The sequence below is a fragment of the Adiantum capillus-veneris genome, chromosome 7 (genome assembly GCF_014529385.1).
Source record: "Adiantum capillus-veneris isolate H3 chromosome 7, ASM1452938v2, whole genome shotgun sequence".
Classification (NCBI taxonomy): domain Eukaryota; kingdom Viridiplantae; phylum Streptophyta; class Polypodiopsida; order Polypodiales; family Pteridaceae; genus Adiantum; species Adiantum capillus-veneris.
The window spans coordinates 92690743-92710294 of record NC_140937.1 but is presented as its reverse complement, the minus strand read 5'-3'; positions in this window follow the sequence as shown (position 1 = coordinate 92710294).

The window sequence follows — 19552 nt, the reverse complement described above, 5'->3', positions numbered from 1 at the left end:
TTGATAAACATAGGAGCATCATCATTAGCACCTTCATGTGCAAAATCAAAGTTATCAATGCTCGTTCTACTCTCTTGATTATTGTCAGCCATGTTAACAAAATTTATGTATGTACTTAGTGTATGATTTGGCAAGTCAGAACCTTAGTTGCCACTCCTCTTAGCCTTTGAAAATCGGCTCTTAAGTATCTACACCCATGGCTCAAAGTGGTTAATTATACAGAGTAGAGGAGTAGGTCTAACATAGCAGAGTTGCCGAGGGTTAGCTCCTTTCGGACTTCTTATGGCTCAATAATGGTAAAGCCGTAGGCAAGTCTAAAAAGACTCCATTATTAAGTCCAAAGCTCCCGAGGTGTGCACCATATCCCACATAGTGGGCTCAATAAAACCGATAATAGATCCCAGTTCCACTTACCCTAATATAATTAACAACATCAACCATTTATAGGCTACTTAAGGACCTCTCTTCTTAAGCAAGAAAAGAGAAACCAAATGCTCTGATACCAATGTAATGGAAATGGCCTATGAACTTAGAGAATAGCGGAATTAAGAGAATTAGAGTGAGAAACTTTGAGAGCATAGATGGTAAACTTAATTGGTAGTAGCAACTTAATCATAACACTTAATTAACTAGGCATGAGAAATACCTTTGCAAGAGAGAGAGAGAGAGAGATTTTAGAGAATATGACAACAGTTGAGGACCGGATTTATGTGGAGCTGGTCCCCCCTCCAAAAGGCATTTGTATTATAGATTCTATCATTAAGAGAGACTTGATACAATACAATCTTTGTGTTCCTTGAGACCTCTTTGGCAGTATGGAGATGGAAGCTTCATACACCAAGCTTTTGCATAATATCAACAATCAATCTTAGCTTGAAAACAATCAAGAGCTCGTGAACATCATTAGTCTTTGTGTTCCCTAAATCATCTGAGTGCATGAGGATGTATACTTTTATGCATCAACTTGTGCCTAAAGCAACAATTAAATCTTCTAAATTATCATTGGACCCCTTGGGTGGCCAACCAATAGGCTTCAGGCACACAATGAGGGCAACATGAGGAGGAACTTGACAAGTGTCCCTTTTGCTTTCTTTGTACCATGCATGCCTTGTGTGAGTGTGTGGGTGTTCTCTCTCATCCCCCCTCATGTAGGGCTCGCACCATCCTTGTAGGGATTGAATCTTTGACTTTTTGACACCTCAACCCCTCATACATAGGCCCATTTCCAACCACAAGCTTGGCCCTTAAGCACTTTAAGCTTGGGCTGGGTTCTCACCTCAAGTGCAACCCTAACATCTCAAGCATGTCAAGAACCTCAAGCATCTCAATCATTAAGCACCTCAAGCATCTCAAGCACCTCAATCATCAAGCACCTCAAGCACCTTAGTCATCAAGCATGACAAGCAGGACAAGCACCTCGAGTTGGGTTGGGTTCCCGCACCTCAAGCTCAGCCCTAGCTTAACTAAGGTCAAATGACTTTTACACATATTATTGGAGGTCTTCAACGAAGCTAACCCTAAGGTCTTATGCTCCATTGGTTAGCCTTGCTCTTTGACAGACCATCTCTCATTTGGGCCCCTTTACCAATGGCCCCGTGTTGAGATAGATCTAAAAGCACATGTCTATATCTTAATCCTTGTTCCCGTTTATTCTCCCACATTAAGTGATCAGTTTAATATGAGAAAATCATTTGGGTTGGTTAGATATTAGTTTTTATGACACTTGACTTCTTGAAATATTGTTTTTGTGGAAGATGAAGTTCAGTCCTTGTTGTCATGTACCAAAGAGACAGGTATAAGCACACGACATATTTTATACCTTGTTGCCTCTTTTCAATGGTGGGAATACAAATGTAACTCTGAATGAGACAAATTTGTAGCTTACACATGCAATTATGTATATTGCTTGATTGATAAATTAATACATAATGTATAACGAGAGCATAATTATCATTCTTAATTATCTAGTTAATCTTAATCATAAATAATCAACTAAACACCATTAGTATAATCACCCTTTTTTTTTCAAGAAGGTGTGTAATTAATAGAGATTCTAACATAAAGAGAGACTTAGCATAGTTGCATAGAGTACCCAATGAATATTTTTCACATTAATACTTGATTATCTCATAAATCCACTTGATGTATTGATCTCAAAGTGGTTTGTGGATTCCTTCTCTTGGGAGAAGTATACGCCTCAAGTGTAGTAGAGTATGGCCAATATCATGTGTGTGAGTGAGGTCTCTATGCCTTTTTATAGATTTTAACAAGAAAGGGTCCTACTAAAAGTTTCCCCCTACTACAAGAGCAAGTCCCTAGCTTACAAAATCCCCCAAGCATGCTAAATCCATCAAATAAGATCTTGTAGGTCACTTGTAGCTTCTAAACTATCCATTTGTTCAAGCTCTAGGGCTTCCATGCGGTGTAGTTGATTCCCTTCTTCATCAAAGTGCCGCGTTGTCTCCATACAACTCTATGTGCATCCCATGTGATATCTTATCCACTTTAGCCAATACACTTGCATGCTTTTTAACACTTACAAATTACAAAAGATCTTCAAATTGTTCCATTAAAGCTTCAATTTGTGTTTATCAGAGCAAAAGAATTATGTGTAAACTAACGCTTAACATGAGATTGATAAAAAATCATGCTTTATCTAATTTGGAATTCCCATGAGCCGTCTATAATAAAAGAATGCTAACTTTTAGTGGATAAGTTAGTAGGTACATTACAACCTCCCCAACTTGGAAATTAAGCAGGTTGGGATTGTCCTTGTAGAGTGTTTCTTCCTCTTCCCAAGTTTGGGTGCCTTGTGCCATAATATTCTCCTTGTGATGTTGCTTTCACCAATGCTTCACATCACTAGTCCGACAAAACATGCCCAACATAGCTTTATTTTCAGTGACAATACCCACAACACTAAAGTAATCATCCATTCCTTCAAGCAATACTCCGGTATCGAGTTCAATTTGAGCTTCCCTTTGAAAGAGGGTGATTAAACTTGATTAAGAAAAAGTTTCTTCTCTTAAAGACTTGTATAGATCGCATCCTATACAATACGGACTAACTTAGCTTTATATATTTAGCTAATTTTTCCTTAAGACAAAATAGTCAAATAGCATTGCAAGCAAGAGGGCTCAATGAATTAAATTTTTTTCATATGTATAATTTATACATGAGTTTCCATAACATAATTTTATATACACAAGTATCATATCCCATGATCCCTATACACTGAGTCTATAAAATACTGGGGATTTTGCTATAGGATCAAGGAAATAAAATATCTTGTGATCCCCAAAATATTGGGAGATACACATATAGGTCTAATTCTACCACGAGGAATGACTAGTGATCTAATCATAAACCCATTGGCTTTGAGACACTTCTTTGCCTTCAACTATGATAGTTGCGTTGGTTCTTTTGACAGTAATAAACAAATATACCTCAATGACGTTTAATTCTTCCACCCAACAAAGCTCCTTCAAGCTATTAGCCATGCATCCTAGCTGATCCAATTCAATGCAATTGGTCCAATCAATTATTCATCTTCTTAAATTCCTTGATGCATGTGGTACAAACAACTTGTTAAGGATATTCATCACGGTCTTTCAAAAAACATATATCAATGCGCGACAGGCAACCTCGTATATGATGAAATATATTACAAACTTCTAGTAAGCTATATAAATATCTTCTTGCGTTAGCGAATCCGACCTTGAGTTTATGTAGCACAACAAAATCGTATTATTAAGCTAACTAGATATCAAACATTTGTTCTCTACCACAGAAAATCATTTCATTCTCCTAGGATTACTAAATCGTTCTATGATACTAGTGTGAGGTCCCCTGACCTATATGAAGTACGAGGTACCTTTGATAAGTCTCCAACCCTATTTCCATTTACTAAAAGAACCAGTGGACATTGCCCTTGCTACACTTGTACTTCTAAACATGAAACATTAGTAAAGGCTTGTTCTTATTTTTCATCATGAGAACTAATAGAGAACCATAGCCCAACATTTGACATTTTACTTTCTGTACTCTACATATACATTGTTGAGTCGCAAGACTCAACACCATAGATCCTCACAGCAAGAGGCACATCTCATTTAGATTCACCTTTTTCTACGACATTATACATCTAAAACAGAAGTCAACCTAGTAATTGCATACTCCATAGTAGCTAACCTTGGTGCTTTTTGCCCCATAGATTTTAGAGGCACAACCATCAAATTTTGCTAGTCTTTAAGGCATGATACTAGTTAGGTTGAAAAAAATAATATTTGAGAAGTTGGGTACCCAACTACTCGGGTCCATCCGTCCATCAATTTTTGTTGTCGTGGAATAATTCTCCCACTTTTCAAACCATTCACCACTTTGCTTTTTGTTTTTTTAATACTACTACATTGTGAAAAACGTTCAACTTCTTTAACTAGTTTATGACACATGTTCTTTCCAACATCCCTTCAAACATTACTTGAAAATTTTCTTTTGAAAACAAAGGAGTTAGATCATTCTTCTTCAAGACACTCTTGAAATAGGTTTCTCCTAGAAAATTATACTTGCAAAATTAGTACAGATCTATATATATATTATCAAAAATTCTAGTCATCTTGAGCGTTCTATACTGCTCGCCAAGTAACTCATTGAGGTAGCCTAAGCGTACTTCTTCCACAACAACAAACCTAGATATTGTCTCATGTCACTACAAAACAAGAGTCCATAGTATTCTGCTGAGCCATCCTAGACGTACTCCCATGACAACAAAAACGACCATGACAATTCCCACCTGATATCAATGTTAGTAAGTAGAGAGTCTAAGAGAAACCTTACCAAAAGGTTTGACAATCATTCATTCCTAATCAATCAGTCTATCTCTTACATTTCTTGCTTAGTTTACAACCAAATTTTGTGTTCTTATGGATAAACCCTATGTTTTGGTCTGTATTTTTTAAGATAGGTTTCCTATTGACTTTTCTTGGTCACACATGCAATGTATACATGACTTAAATGACATTACGGACATGTATACCAAATATCTCAGGTATAGTTGATATATCTTCCTCATGCTCCACAAAGTTGTTGGGACCGATGTTATGGTCATTCACCGCATTATCTTGAACTCTTTTACGTGGCACCATAGTGTATGTAGATTTTAGGGAAAATTACCAAAATACCCCTCTAATTTGTGGAAATTCCCAAAATACCCCTCAAATTTCAAAAATTCCCAAAATACCCTTGTATCTATTTTGGTTGGATTGTTCTAGATTTTTTAATCTTTATTCCTTTTTTATAATTGAGATCCGTTTTTGCATGCTTAACATGTAATTTCCCACAAATTACCTCGCAAAAAAAGGCAATTATGTCTAAAGATAATGAAGCAATTCATCTCCAGAGCCTACATAATCGACTCAAGTTCTGGATTTAGCATCTTATATTGATAAGCAATGAGTCTTTTTATGAAAAGCTACAATTTTTTAAATCTTTGGAGAAATTTAATTTCACAATCGGGGGTATTTTGGGAATTTTGGAAAATTTGAAGGGTATTCTGGGAAATTTTTGACAAAATATTGGGGGTGTTTTGGGAATTTTTGAAATTTGAGGGGTATTTTGGGAATTTCCACAAATTAGAGGGGTATTTTGGTAATTTTCCCTAGATTTTAACTACTACACTTCGATTACGTTACTAGACCTTATTTTCTCATAATAGCTAAGAATGTACTAAGGCTATCAAATGTACTCTTTTATGATTTCTTCCATTAATTTTTGGCAATTTAGGATTAACTTTAGCATAAATGTTTTATTTATAGATTTGAATGAGTTAAATAAAATCTCTAATAATAATCATAGGTAGGTAAATCTAAGGGCTATTTATCATAATTATCTCATAATCAATATATTATCCTTGTAAATTTTCTACTCAATTTACTTTAAAAAAAGATAATTTTGCTAATAATAATTAGTAGAATTAGTATTTTAAGCTTCTCCTAATTATTTCTAGTCATTCTACTAGAGAGTTATCAGATATAGTTTATTGATAATTTTCTTAGCCATCTTTCTATTTTGATATTATTTTAGTTAAAAACAATCAAAATAAATAATAAAAATATTTCTAACAAAAATCATTGTATTTTTCTAAGGTTAGAATACATCTTTAATTATAAGGGTTTCATTTTGAATGATCACGATATGAGTTCCTATTTCTTTACCAATCATGTTCCCAGTATCCTAATGGTTTGAAAACTTAAATTCAAAAGTAAATTCTCAGAAATTAATGCCTCTATATTAATAGCCCAAAAATTAAGTGTATTGTTAAAATATTTCTAAAAAGATTGATGTTGTACGTCTTTTAATCGTGCAATATAGAATACAAATTTACCTTTACTTTTTCTAATTAAGCTATACTTTAGCTAATTTTTTAATACACACTAAACTTGTCAATACTTTTTTTGAATGTAATTATGCATATTTTTTAACTAATAAATTAATTATGCATTACGTATAAAGAGAGCAGAATTATCATTCTTATTTATCCAATTAAGTTTAATAATGCATAATTGTTTAAACATGATAGCATAATCACTCTTGTTTAAGAAACAAGGTACACATGTAATTAATATAAATCCTAACGTAAAGAGAGACTTCACATAGTTTCATAGATTACCCAATGAAAATTTTGTATAATAGCACTTTACCTCATAAATCAACTTTGACTATTGATCTCAAAGTGGTTTGTGGATACCTTCTCTTGAAAGAAGTATATGCTTCAAGTGTAGTAGAGTATGGCCAACACCATGTGTGTGTGTGAGTGGTCTCTATGTCTTTTTGTAGGTTTTGACAAGCAAGGGTCGTGCTAGAAGTTGCCCCCCATGCCGTAAGAGAAATTCTTCACCTTACAAACTCCCCTTAGCATGCTAAATGAGTCAGTTAAGGTCCTACAAACTACCTACATCATCTACACTATCCATTTGGTTAATTTCTAGGACTTCTTTGCCTTGTAATTGATTCCCTGCTTGATGTGAGTTCCACACTACCCCCATGTGGCTCCATGCGCATCTCATGTGATATGTTATCCACTCTAGACAATAAGATTGCATGATTTTCAACCCTTAAAGATTACAAAAGATCTACAAAAGTCTAAGGTTCCGTTAAAGCTTCAATCTTTGTTTCTAAAGGTCTAAAGATGTGTGAACTTCAAGTAGTAGAAGTAATGTTCAACTTAAGATTCATAAAATATCATATTTTATCTAATTTGGGATTTTTCGTAAGCCATTTTGAATAAAAGAATGCTTAGAGGATAAGAAGGTAGGTACGTTACAAAACCCCTGTTTGATGTTAGTGCGATATTTATTTGGATTATTCACTTGCAAGGCAACCATGGTTTTTACCACCATCTAAAACTCTTATTAACACTAGTATATGAACAAGAGTGGGTGGAGCCACCAAAGTGGCTCATGCCTAGGTTCTCATATTTTTAAGCATAACTTTTTCATATGACATCAAAACTTCATGAAACTTCTTGAGAATCTTGTTAGGATGTGCCAAAGACTCTACAAGTCTTATTTGAATTAAAAAATGCTAAAAATATTCTTTTTTCTTTTAAAAAAAGAGCCTTTTTGCATAAAATTGTAATTTACTACTTAACTTGGCCACGTAGTAAATGTGGTCAGCATTTATGCAAGCAACATAGAAGTGTGATAGTATCATTACTTACCTATTGAGGATTTTTCAAAGAAGTTTGAGTCTGTTCGGAAAAAAATTGGTCTACCATTGAGTCAATTAGTAAAATTATATGCATTTTACCAAAATAGTCCTTAGAGATGGCCATGCAACGACAAATTCAACATTTGATTTATTTTCTCAACATTTTTTAATCAATTCATACCATGTGTTTGGCATATTTTCCTGAGAGGGTTTTTTGTTTAGACATCTAAATAATTGTTGAATTATCTTTTGTACAAAATCCTCTTAAAGCCATAAAAGTGGCTATTTTTAAAGACTACTTGAGGATCTCCTTTCAAGTAAGTTGAACCATACATATCTAAATTAATATGAATGACAACCTCACACACACCCTTAATTTGTTGAACAAACCCTCCTTCAGGAAACTCGCAGTTTGGGATCTCTGACACCTTCAATTTTGCTCCCACAACTTTCCATAATTGAATTCTAACTACATTAAGTGCAATTGGACGCATATAAGTGGAACAACGTGCAATGAAGTACGTACACTTTTGTACAATTGATCAAGGCCACCAATACTGACATTATAAGGCGACATTTGACTCAATTAGGTTTCCAATTGCATCTAGATGAGTCTCATTCTTTCCAAGTTTGAACAATCCACTGCAATTTTTAATGGTTACATGAAAGGGTGCCCCAATTAGCCCAATCAGTCTAAGTGAAACCAATTAATCCAATTGGATCTTGTTGAGTCCAATCGAGCTTAATTGAGACCAATTTGAGCCTCATTCAACATGGGCTCAATCTTGTTTAATTAAGTGTAGCTAAGTCAATTATGTTCAATTAAGTGCAATTGATACAATAAATCCCATTTTGGGTTTAGAGGAGCCGAGTTTGGTGTGTATTGAGGTTATTTTGGGTGTACTAAGAGTATAATTGCATCCATTTAAGTCCAAATAATTGCTAATAGACCAAGAGGATGGAGTTGCATTGCCTTGGCTGTTGACTAATAAGTGAAGGTTGCTAAGAAGACCTCTTTGTGACTGTCAATGCCCAAAAGCACAATTGGAATAAAACATCTAACAAGATCAAGGCCTTTAACTCTATAGCACTTGAACTATAATTGTTCTTCCCTTGATCAAATGTTCAATTTTCATATGCTTGGCTTGCATCAATAGAGGTTCATTAACTATATATCCAAGAAGCATCAATTTCTCTCAAATATATCAACGATAGATGTAAGCACATGCCCCTTTCAATTTTTCTTTTAGCATATTTCCCAAATTCTATCTCCATGTCCCCCATAAAAATCATGTTTAGACTTCCTCTCTTCCTTAATGGTTTTGGTCTTTTATTGGGTTACCATCTCCACTGGTACTTGAGTGGCTATGGTAGCGATCTCTATCCTAATGAGAGTATAGCTAGGGTAGCTTGTTCTTTTAGATCTTCCTTCTTTTTGAAGGTTGCCTCCATATCTTTTCTTAAATCCTTCAGCTTTTCCTTAAGAGTTTCACTCACAATAGTGGTTCAAGCAATTCCACGCCTAATGGAGGAACGAGTGGTTCAAGAAGATCCACAAGAAAAAGTAAATTGGCTACAAATCTCAAAGGGGACTACACATCAATTCAATCTATTTCCCTTGTGAGGAAGGCGTGCATAGTAGTACAACCATAAGCTTGATTTGAAGGAAAATCCTTAGGCAATACAAGCAACTAGGAGATCATCTTATGAATGAGGATACTAAGCAATGTGAAAACTATCAAAGTATTTCTATAGGAGTTCAAAACTTATCCATGATGCTTGTATTGAAGTTCTTTTAATTATTACAAGCTAGGGAGCATATTTTGGACTTTATCTCTGGAATTAGGATCCTCTCTACTAGACATTTTCATCCTAGTTTCACGGGATCACAGATAGGTCCAATATCTATGCTCTAACATTAGGAAGAGGATGGGGTCTAGGAGGGCTTCTTTATTTGCCATGAGATTATGGAGGTGATTAACAGTTTGAAAAATAGAAGCAGGGCATGTGTGCAAGAATGGTGGATGTGTAAGAGAGGTGTAAGAGTGGTCAAAGGATGCACTTTCTATGATTTTTGGCCCTCCATAACTGCTACATACGATCTGCAATTTGAGTGAAGATTATAGATCTGTAATCTACACACACAGATCTTTTCATAGATATGTTACATGATATGCTTTTGGCTGCTAGATTTTAAATTTTATTTTGGGGGGAAATTTTGAATTAGATAAACTAGCCATTTTGCCTGTTTGAATTCAAAAGCTGTCCCTTGAATGCTTTCTTAATACTAGATCTTTGACTCCCTTAAAGTGCCAAATAAACAGACCCTCCTAGAGCCTATTCTCTTCCTTATGAATATATCTATCAACCCACCTTGTTTTCTAAAAGGCATTGATAATTTACCTCTTCCTTAGTATGCAAACTAAGGTTTTCCTTTTTGTTAATGTGTATCTCTTAAATATTCTTTTTGGCCAAAATCATTCACCTCTAGAACCTTTTTTTTTCAAGATGGGAATAATGAGCGAAAGTTATTGCTAAAGTGAATGAAACCGGCTTCATGTCTAGGAAAGGGAGTGATGTTGTGTTAGCACGTTGCCACAATGGACGATGCAACATAGCTAAGTGAGCACTAGCATAACAATGTCAATACACAAGGAGTCCACCCATTTGGGTCATAGAGACTACATTGATATCACGCACAACAAAATGGCCTATGCACAATTACCAATGAACTAACAAAAAAAACTAAGATTAAGACTAATATGTAGAAAATTTTAACTAGAGCTTACTAACTAGATCGTGAAATTTGATGAGCAAGCAAGCTCAAAATGTAAGACACTTACTAGCTAGATCACGTGTTTTGATGAGCAAGAAAGTGAAAAATGCAATGAAACAAAAGGGGAGTCTTATACTAGGCTTAGACCACTTGCTAAACTTGACAAAATGTCAATACATGCACAGAAAAAATCACGACCCATCAATTTAAGGGAGCTCCAATCATCAAAGGTCTCTAACGGCTTGACAATGCCTCTCTAAACCTTTTTCAATCACAAATTGGTAAAAATTACTTCAGTTAGACCACTCAAATTGCAGATTTAGGTGGTAGGCAGTCCATCGACAACCCACACAAATCACGTAATAAACTTGAAGCACTGAAATTTAAAAATGGACACAATGGACATGGCAAATCTTGAATAGAATGTTTAACACTAGGTTGGTAACCTAACAGGACATAAAAGTGTCCTTTTAGGGTTTTGAAAAAAACCTCCAAAACCATAGTAGATCCACTCATTTTGTAAAATCCTTTCATGAGGTTATAGTTCAAGGCCTACTACACATGTAAAAAATAAGAAACTTGTAAAATTTCTCATCTTTTGGTCACACCAAGCCTCCAAAGTTGATGGACAGTACATTTTCATCAAAACAGTCATTTCTTACGTTTTGTTGCATAAAAATAAGATTAGTGATTTTTGTAGGACTTGAGATAAATTCCCTAGTTAACTTCAATGGGTTGGTGATCAGAACATATGATTGCTTCTCACTCACTATTTTTTGTTTTTCCAAAAGAAATAGGTACAAAAAAGTTGAATTTTTACCATTCTGCAAACCTATCATCAAAGTTTCTATAGCCATGCTCAATACAAATAATATATGCATGTTTTCTTAGTTCCCTATTTTCCTTTAGGTTCATAAGGAGCCATGGAGCATGTCAAAAGAATAATACATCTCTTACCAAGGGGAATCTTGGGGACAAAGATGAAGTGCTAAATACAGCAAACATGAAAAAACTGGGTTCAACATTATGAGTTGTAGAATCCCATAGAAACTATTCAATATCTAGCCAAATTTGATCCTTATGACTAGATATGGTTACTACCTACAAAATGCATGTAGTTGTCACAAGAAACTAACAATATTGTAAAAGCTATACTTGATATACTAGAATGTTTTGTTTTCTACTATAATTGAAAAAATCAACCATCGTTGTCTACTATGCAAAATAGGGTATTAGGTGCCCCAAAACTCAAGGAATATTAGCTTTATGTTACAATATGCGACATAGAAAATCAAAAATGCATTTGGATATCATGAAAGCCACCAAAAAATATCATAGAAGTGCTAAAATTGGCTAAAAAACAGGATTTGACAATTTTTGTAATTTGGTCATAACTTACAACTTTAACATTTATTTCTTCCTAGAAGCATCAAGACATGTTGAGGACTACTAAAGATAGTTCTCTAGCATTATAGACCTCACAAACATGAATTCTAGAGTGGTATAGTTGCAAAAAGTTGAAAAAAGCCAAAAACAGGACTCGTTTTTTCACACAGTTTAGGTTGTGAAATGTTGTGCAAGGACAAGGTTAAAGATGAAATTGATATTCCAAAAAAATGTCGAGTTTTTTTCAGCTCATGAGACAACTTTCTAGACAGATAGCACCTCAAAATCCATTTTGAAACTCTTGACATAATTCAAGGAAAATGGTCACTTAACAGGACATAAAAGTGTCCCAGGACATAAATGTGTCCCATTACCAACCTAGTGTTAATAGAATCTCATTGCGTACAAAATGTTTCTCAGCTTAATCAATGAATTATAGAAATGAGTAAAAAATCTCTTTTATACTTAGGGATCTAAAAATATTATAGCCCTAAGGTCATGTAGGCTCAATAACAACTTATTTCACTACCATATACTCACCTAGGCTCATCCTCTGTACATCTAGTACAAGCTGGAATCCTTATTAATTCCAAGCAGTTTTACACAATCCCGTCGTGTGCAAAATATGCTGAGACATTATACTTGGATAGAAATTTTAATATCTACCTTGGCCGATAGCTTCAATTACTCCCATCTTCTAACCATCTTTGCTCCAATATTCTTCTCTTTTTATAAATTTTTTAAATTGTTTATAGAGTTACCATTGTAATTGGTAGCTTTCCCACTTTCGATTCTAGTGCCCACCCTTAGGCATTATTGATAAGTGTTCATGGCTAGCTTGAAATTTGTTGCAATATATGTGGATGGCAATTTGATGGAGCTTTGTTAATGTAGTGCAAGAGAGAAGATAAGTGATTGTGTTTAGGCAAATTTATCATGCAAAAGTAGCTTAGGACTTGCCCTAGATACTAAAATCACTTGAGAATAGCCCCCAAAAAGATTTAATGTGCACCATCGATTACATTCCATGGGTCCCTAGATCTTGCAAAATTGATTAAATTATTTGATTCCTAATGTCATCTAGAGATGTTTGGCTAAGTTCCAAGTAATTTGGATCACTTTTTGAGGTGTTACTTCACACTTTTTTAGATTTCAAGCACGTTGTTTGGTCTTGAATGTTCTTTTGTTTGACTTTTGAATTTCCAATTTCCTATACTTTGTTCATGATGGATTACGATCCATGCAAACTTTCATCTACCCCTAGCATCTTTTGAAGCCTATGACTAAGTTCTCATGGAATTTTGATGCCTTTGACTTGTTTTATACTATAGATCACCTATTCACTAAAAACTCTAGTTCTCCAACCATGCCTAGACTATAACCTTTGAGCTCCACGTTTGTTGAGAGGATTTGGAAGAATCCCCCTTTGTTTCTACAAGCCCTAATGTTGAAGGATCTTGACCACCATCCTTTACATGAACAACTTCAACTATGATCCTTCTTTCTCCTTGAAATCGTGGGTTATGATGTTGACATGGTTGTTGTTCTAGTTTTTTATCGAACTGTCTTGAAGAGCCTACATTTATTCACCATCTTTTTATCTTTTTATCGTGGGTTATGATGTTGACATGGTTGTTGTTCTAGTTTTTTATCGAACTGTCTTGAAGAGCCTACATTTATTCACCATCTTTTTATCTTTGCATAAGTTCAAACTCCCTTTGTAGATGTATCTCTCTCTATTCTTATTCCTTAGCTACAAAAACCATTTTGAGAAGGGGTTGTTAGTGATGATCATGGATCCCCCCCCCCCCCCCCCCCCACGGCCGCTCCCTCCCTTATTAGAGAGGATTCTCTCTATGTGGAATAGGACTCTATGATTCCCTCTAGTGGAGGTGTCACATGTTCTAGAAAATCTCTTCATGTGAATGAATCATTGAACCATTCTCAACCATATCTTGATTTCTATGCTGACATTGTGTTTCTTGAGGGTTGATTGAGCCAAAATCTGGGACTGCTTGAGTCAAATTTGTAGTCATATGTTGCGGTAGAGATCTTATATATTGGACTCAAATGTACCTTGTTTATCACTTGGAAGCACCTTGTTGATTGATCTATCATGAGCTATGCACTACTGATCTCCTAGGCAAACCAATGCAAGATCATTTTAAACCTTAGCCAGGGTGTTGATTGAGAGTAGCTTTGTTTTTATTGAGTATATCACACATGTTGTAGTTGGTTGACCTGTTAGTTGGTTGAGTCCATCTTTACTCCTCTAGTAATATTTTCAATGAATAGAATCAAAACAAAATTTTACACATGTTGAAAGTGAGTTCCTTGTTTATTCCAATTCACCTATATTTTTGCAAGAAACACATCAAATTTGTGCAAAGAAGTGCACTCGTTAACATTGACTTTGAGCATTAGCGATCCAAGAAAACGATTTCTTTTTTCCAAAAAAGGATTTCCATTTGGTTTTTTGGTTTGATAGTTTTTTTTTTCTAGTATCTCCAAGTCTCAAATCTAACGAGGTTTATAGATATTTCTACATCAATGTAAGCGTCAACAATTTTTTAATAATGTCCCAAGCCTATTGAAATGTATGGCTCCATGTTTGGTTCACTCTCTAAGCTTGATCCATACAATGATAAAGGCATTATGACATCCATTATTCATCACAAAATTTAGTTGTTGTAGACATTTTAGGCTATGTGCCCTTGCAAGCAGACAACAACCCCCTACTGGGTGAAAAGGTACTATACATAGGCTCTGGTAATCTATAGATATGCTTTGGAATCACTAGTATCCAATTGAGAAACAAATTTGGTACTACTTAAGGGCTTTGGTTGTGTACATAATAGCTTTAGTATTAGAAAGGAATGGCTTGGTATCACATATAAATTTTGTAGGGAGACCTACTATCATATAGTAGAGTAAGAATGTACCAAAACAGTTACAATTGCAAATAGTAACTATTATTGTAGATTCATTGAGTAGATGCACATGATATTTGACAACACTTTTCCTTCCAATTCCATTCTTTCATATGTCCTTCTTGCTAGGTGAAAATCTAGTCTCTGATGTCCAAAAGGCATACACTAAATCTCTAGTTTTCATTGGTGATAATGCTAACTCAAGGAAATTGTGTCTGACAAGCACTCAGTGGCAAGAGTGCATCCTCATAGTTATTCTCTAGTCAAGAACTCACAGCTGCTATGTTCCTTTGATGGATACCCAAGATATTAGCAATTCTAGATTGGTTCACTAATGTTGCATCTATGAAATTGTTTAAGATCACTTTCAAAGAGGTTCTCTTCACAAAAATCTTACTTGCTGAGTGGGGGACCTTAAGTTGAGCCAAAGCGTTGCGTACACCTGAGAGAACAGTGTCTTTGACATTGTTGAAATTTGAAATGTATGATGATTCAAGAGTTGCTAAACCAACCCTTGAGTCTCCTTGCACCAACATCATACCACAACTGTGAAAATGTTCTTCCTTGACCTAGCTACTAGGGATCCATGTGCAAAAGAGGGATGTCTTTCTTTGCTTCTCTATTATCATTTCTTTGAAGCCCAATAAATATGACAGAATGCTTGATTATTGGGACTTATATCAATGGAAATGTAGATGGAATGTATTTGTGCATTTTCATTAATGGGTGGACCATTTCCATCATGTCAATAGAGAATACCTATGACTCACCCAAGCTATATTCTCATATGAGTCATGTCAATAGAGGGTATCTATGAGTTGTGTTGATAGAGAACATGTGTGAGTCACCCAAGCTATATTCTCCCCTGGTATTGTCCATTCACAAGGAGCATGAGAGAGAGAGAGAGAGAGAGAGAGAGAGAGAATAATCTAGGTTGGCTATGGAGCTTCCTTGCTGGAAACTGTGTGTGTGTGTGTGTGTGTGTGTGTGTGTGTGTGTGTGTGTGTGTGTGTGTGTGTGTGTGTGTGTGTGTGTGTGTGTGTGTGTGTGTTTGTTATCTACATATACTACCCACAAACAAACATTTAAATGTTCAAAGACCAAGAAACCCATATTAAAACAAGGTTTTCTGTACAAAATACACTTAGATAGCAAATTTTGTGCAAATGAATAATATCAGGTTGGTACAAGATATTTTCCTAAAAGGTACAAATTTCTTCCCAAACCTCCAACTTGCAACCAATCTTCTAATAAGTATAGTAACCAAAAGGTTGAACCAAATAAATTATCCGTCACCTGCACCCATAGAAATAACTCATTATTTAGTTAGCATTGGCTTTGTATGTAGGTGATGCATGGGCATCCTAGTTGTTATCCATCTCACAAAGGTACAACTTTTTGGTGAAAGTAAACAATTGTTAAAAGACAAATTACATGAAAATATGGCAGGCATTTCAACCAGTACTTCTCTGAAGCTTAACACCTTATTACTGAATATTTTTAGCCACAAAGAAGGTCACATAATCGGCCCTTGCCGCTTTAAGTTTTGCCGAGATCTGAGCCCTGTTGATAGGATCAACAGTAGTACTCATCCACACAGTCAGCTTATACTTCACCCTGGGATCAATAGACATTAGGTTACGGGGAAATTAGTATTGTACATTGGATCAAAATCACCTGTTTCTAAACAGCTTTTGAATAATTCCACCTTTATTGATTTATAGTGAACAACTCCAGCAAGTTTATGTCGGATTCCAAAAGTCAAAGGAACCCGTGTAAGCAGCAATTAGATGAACATGCATACATGATTAAGTAGGACACAATCAACAAAGAATCATAGTGTACCAGACCTTACATAAGGATTAATAAAATAACAAGCTTTTAAAACTGGAAATAACATTAAGTACTGGAACTAGAAAATTAGTGAGACTGGAAATGGAGATTGAACTGAAGATTGGAAATGGAATTGTATGTTAAGAACAATAGACAAGTAAAGTGATGACAATTTGGTGAGTCAGATCACAAGAGTACAATAGCTCTGAATTACAAGGGTTTGGGATCTATAGTAATACAAAGTACTCACTCAGACTGGTCCTGTATATTTCTTTGATACGGATCATTATGAACACTTGTAGTGATAGAGTACTGGAGACTAAGAAACCACTCATGCATCTTATGCTATATGCAAGACCAAGTTTATGTACATTGACCCATAAATTGCACATGCAGTTAGTCGTATTTATCTAGTTGGAAATATATTGCATTTCTACACGATATCATGCATTAATAAACTAGACAGGTAAAGTACCTAGAAAGCGTCATAAGCCAAGTACTCAACAAAGCTAGCTCAACCGGCAGGAACTCTGTAATTTCAACTCAGAAGGAAGTATTTCCTGGAAACTAAGTTATCCCACAGAATCCTGCGAAGTGTAGGTTTTAATGCAGACCATATCATATCAACCATGCCTTTCCCTTGGTCCAAAATACAACCCATTAGCAAAATTGCATTAGGATTCCGTAAAATCAATATTAAAAAATTATACCAAAGTTGTGTTTGCCTAGCCTACATCCACCAAGTGGCAAAAAAATGTATTTTCAACTAGACCATGTCAACAAAATTTGGCACGCATCTCAACCCCTAGTAAACAGAGTATACAAGATCAGAAAACAATGGCAATACATTAACAAACTGTTCATCTTTAGTAAAGTCAAGTGAACCCTTCCTGCAATCCTAAGCTAATTACTAGAGTCAAAGGGTGTAATAGTTATCAATAATTAGGTTAACATATATCAACTTATGTGGGAGCCAATTACTGGCCTATAGAAACATACCAAACCAAAGCAACCAACCGTAAGGAGAATAATCAAGACAATAGGGAAATTCAAAAGGCTAAGTTATGTAAATGAAGCCAAACAAAATTCTTTCGCATATCTGACATGAAAGACACATGATAGCATACATCACTTGGTTAACTAGTGTCATGTTGGTCCATGCAAACCCAATTACTCAAGCCAGCATTCAATTAACAGAATCCTAACAAGATACTTTTGGTGTAACATTTAATGGTCTAGTAACTTGTGTGTAGCGGAAAATAACATAGACATAGTGAGCATTTCATTAGAATAGATTCCTAATGAGCATAGCAAGAGTGCTTGGATGGAGATAGCAACAAAAGCATAACACCTAGTTAGATTGGCATGAACAATACTTCAAAAAGAGAGAGAAATTAAGCTATTGACAACAGTCGAGAACCGGATTTACATGGAGCCAGTAGTCCCCCTCCAAAAGGCTTTGTATTATAGGTTTCCCCCATCAAGGGAGACATTTTACAATACAATACTTTGTGTTCCTTCAATAACTTGTTGGTGCAATGAAGATGGAAGCTTCAAGCACCAAGCTCACACTTATAAAACACAACATCAATTCCCTCACGGTCTTAGACACAAGACCTCACACACCTTCGAAGATGGTGAGAGCTAGCGGGGTATGAGAGTAGATCGAGAGGAAGAAGGAGCATTATTACGAGAAAGAAGTATATATCCTCACTAATCACTCATAATATCTTAGTAATTAGCATGGTAGAGGAGATGAGCATGCATTGGAGCTTGGCTCTTGGTTAGATTTGCATCACAAAGCCAAGAGTTGTTGATGTAGTCCTCCCTTCTCACAAGCTTGGATTAGATGATGAGCTTTCCATTAAAGCTTGAGAAGGAGAGAGAGTCTTCTTTACTTCACACATGAGCTTTTGTGAGTGTGTGTGTGTGTGTGTGTGTGTGTGTGTGTTTGTGTGTGTGTGTGTGTGTGTGTGTGTGTGTTTGTGTGTGTGTGTGTGTGTGTGTGTGTGTGTGTGTGTGTGTGAGATTGTGTGTGTGTGTGTGTGTGTGTGATAATGCCTTGCAAAAATCAGCCCCCTCTCTCTCTTGGTCGACCCCTCTTGATTTTTACTCATACTGGCATCCCATTGGACCCTGCAAAGCTTAGCCAATGATAATTAAGAAGCATAAGTGATAGCCTTGTGACATGTGTCCCCCTGTCCCCTTTTGTGAGAGCTTTAGGTAATTAAATAATGCAACTTAACTCCCATTGGACCCCATAGTCTTCTGGCCAATAGGAATCAGGCAAGCCATTGGGCTGTTGAATGCTCATTAAACCCCTTGGGAGACTGTCCAATAGTCTTCTAGAGAGATTAATTCCTATTGGTTCTTTTAGCAAGTGTTTTTAAATGAATTACTAGGTTTATTCTAGCATGATTCTCATTGGTCCACCTCTATGGCCATCCAATAGGATTTGAATGCATCTTGGGGGAAATTGGGCTAGGGACTTGACATGTGTCCCCTATTCCCTTTGTGTAAGGGGAGCTTGCTAGAGAGTGTGTGTGTCTCTCTCTCATCACCTACAAGAAAGGCTTGCCTCCTCCTATCTAGGGATATGTGAAGACTTTATGGTCTTCACATAAGCATCCAGTTTTACCTGAGTTTGAACATTAAACGTTACCTTTGAATTTGGAACCCTAGCATTTTGGAAGTCTTAATGGGCTGAACCTTAAGGTCTTTGAAGCCCATTTTTGCACATTGCTCTTTTGCAGATGGTCCCCCCTTTGGATCCCTATTTTCCCTCCTTTGGATCCCTACTGTGACCGGTCTACCAGCCTAACCAATATTCTAGCTTTTTCTCCCCCGTACTTCCCCATATTAAATGATCATTTTAACATGAGAAAATGATTTAGAAGAATTAGATATTAGTTATTATGAC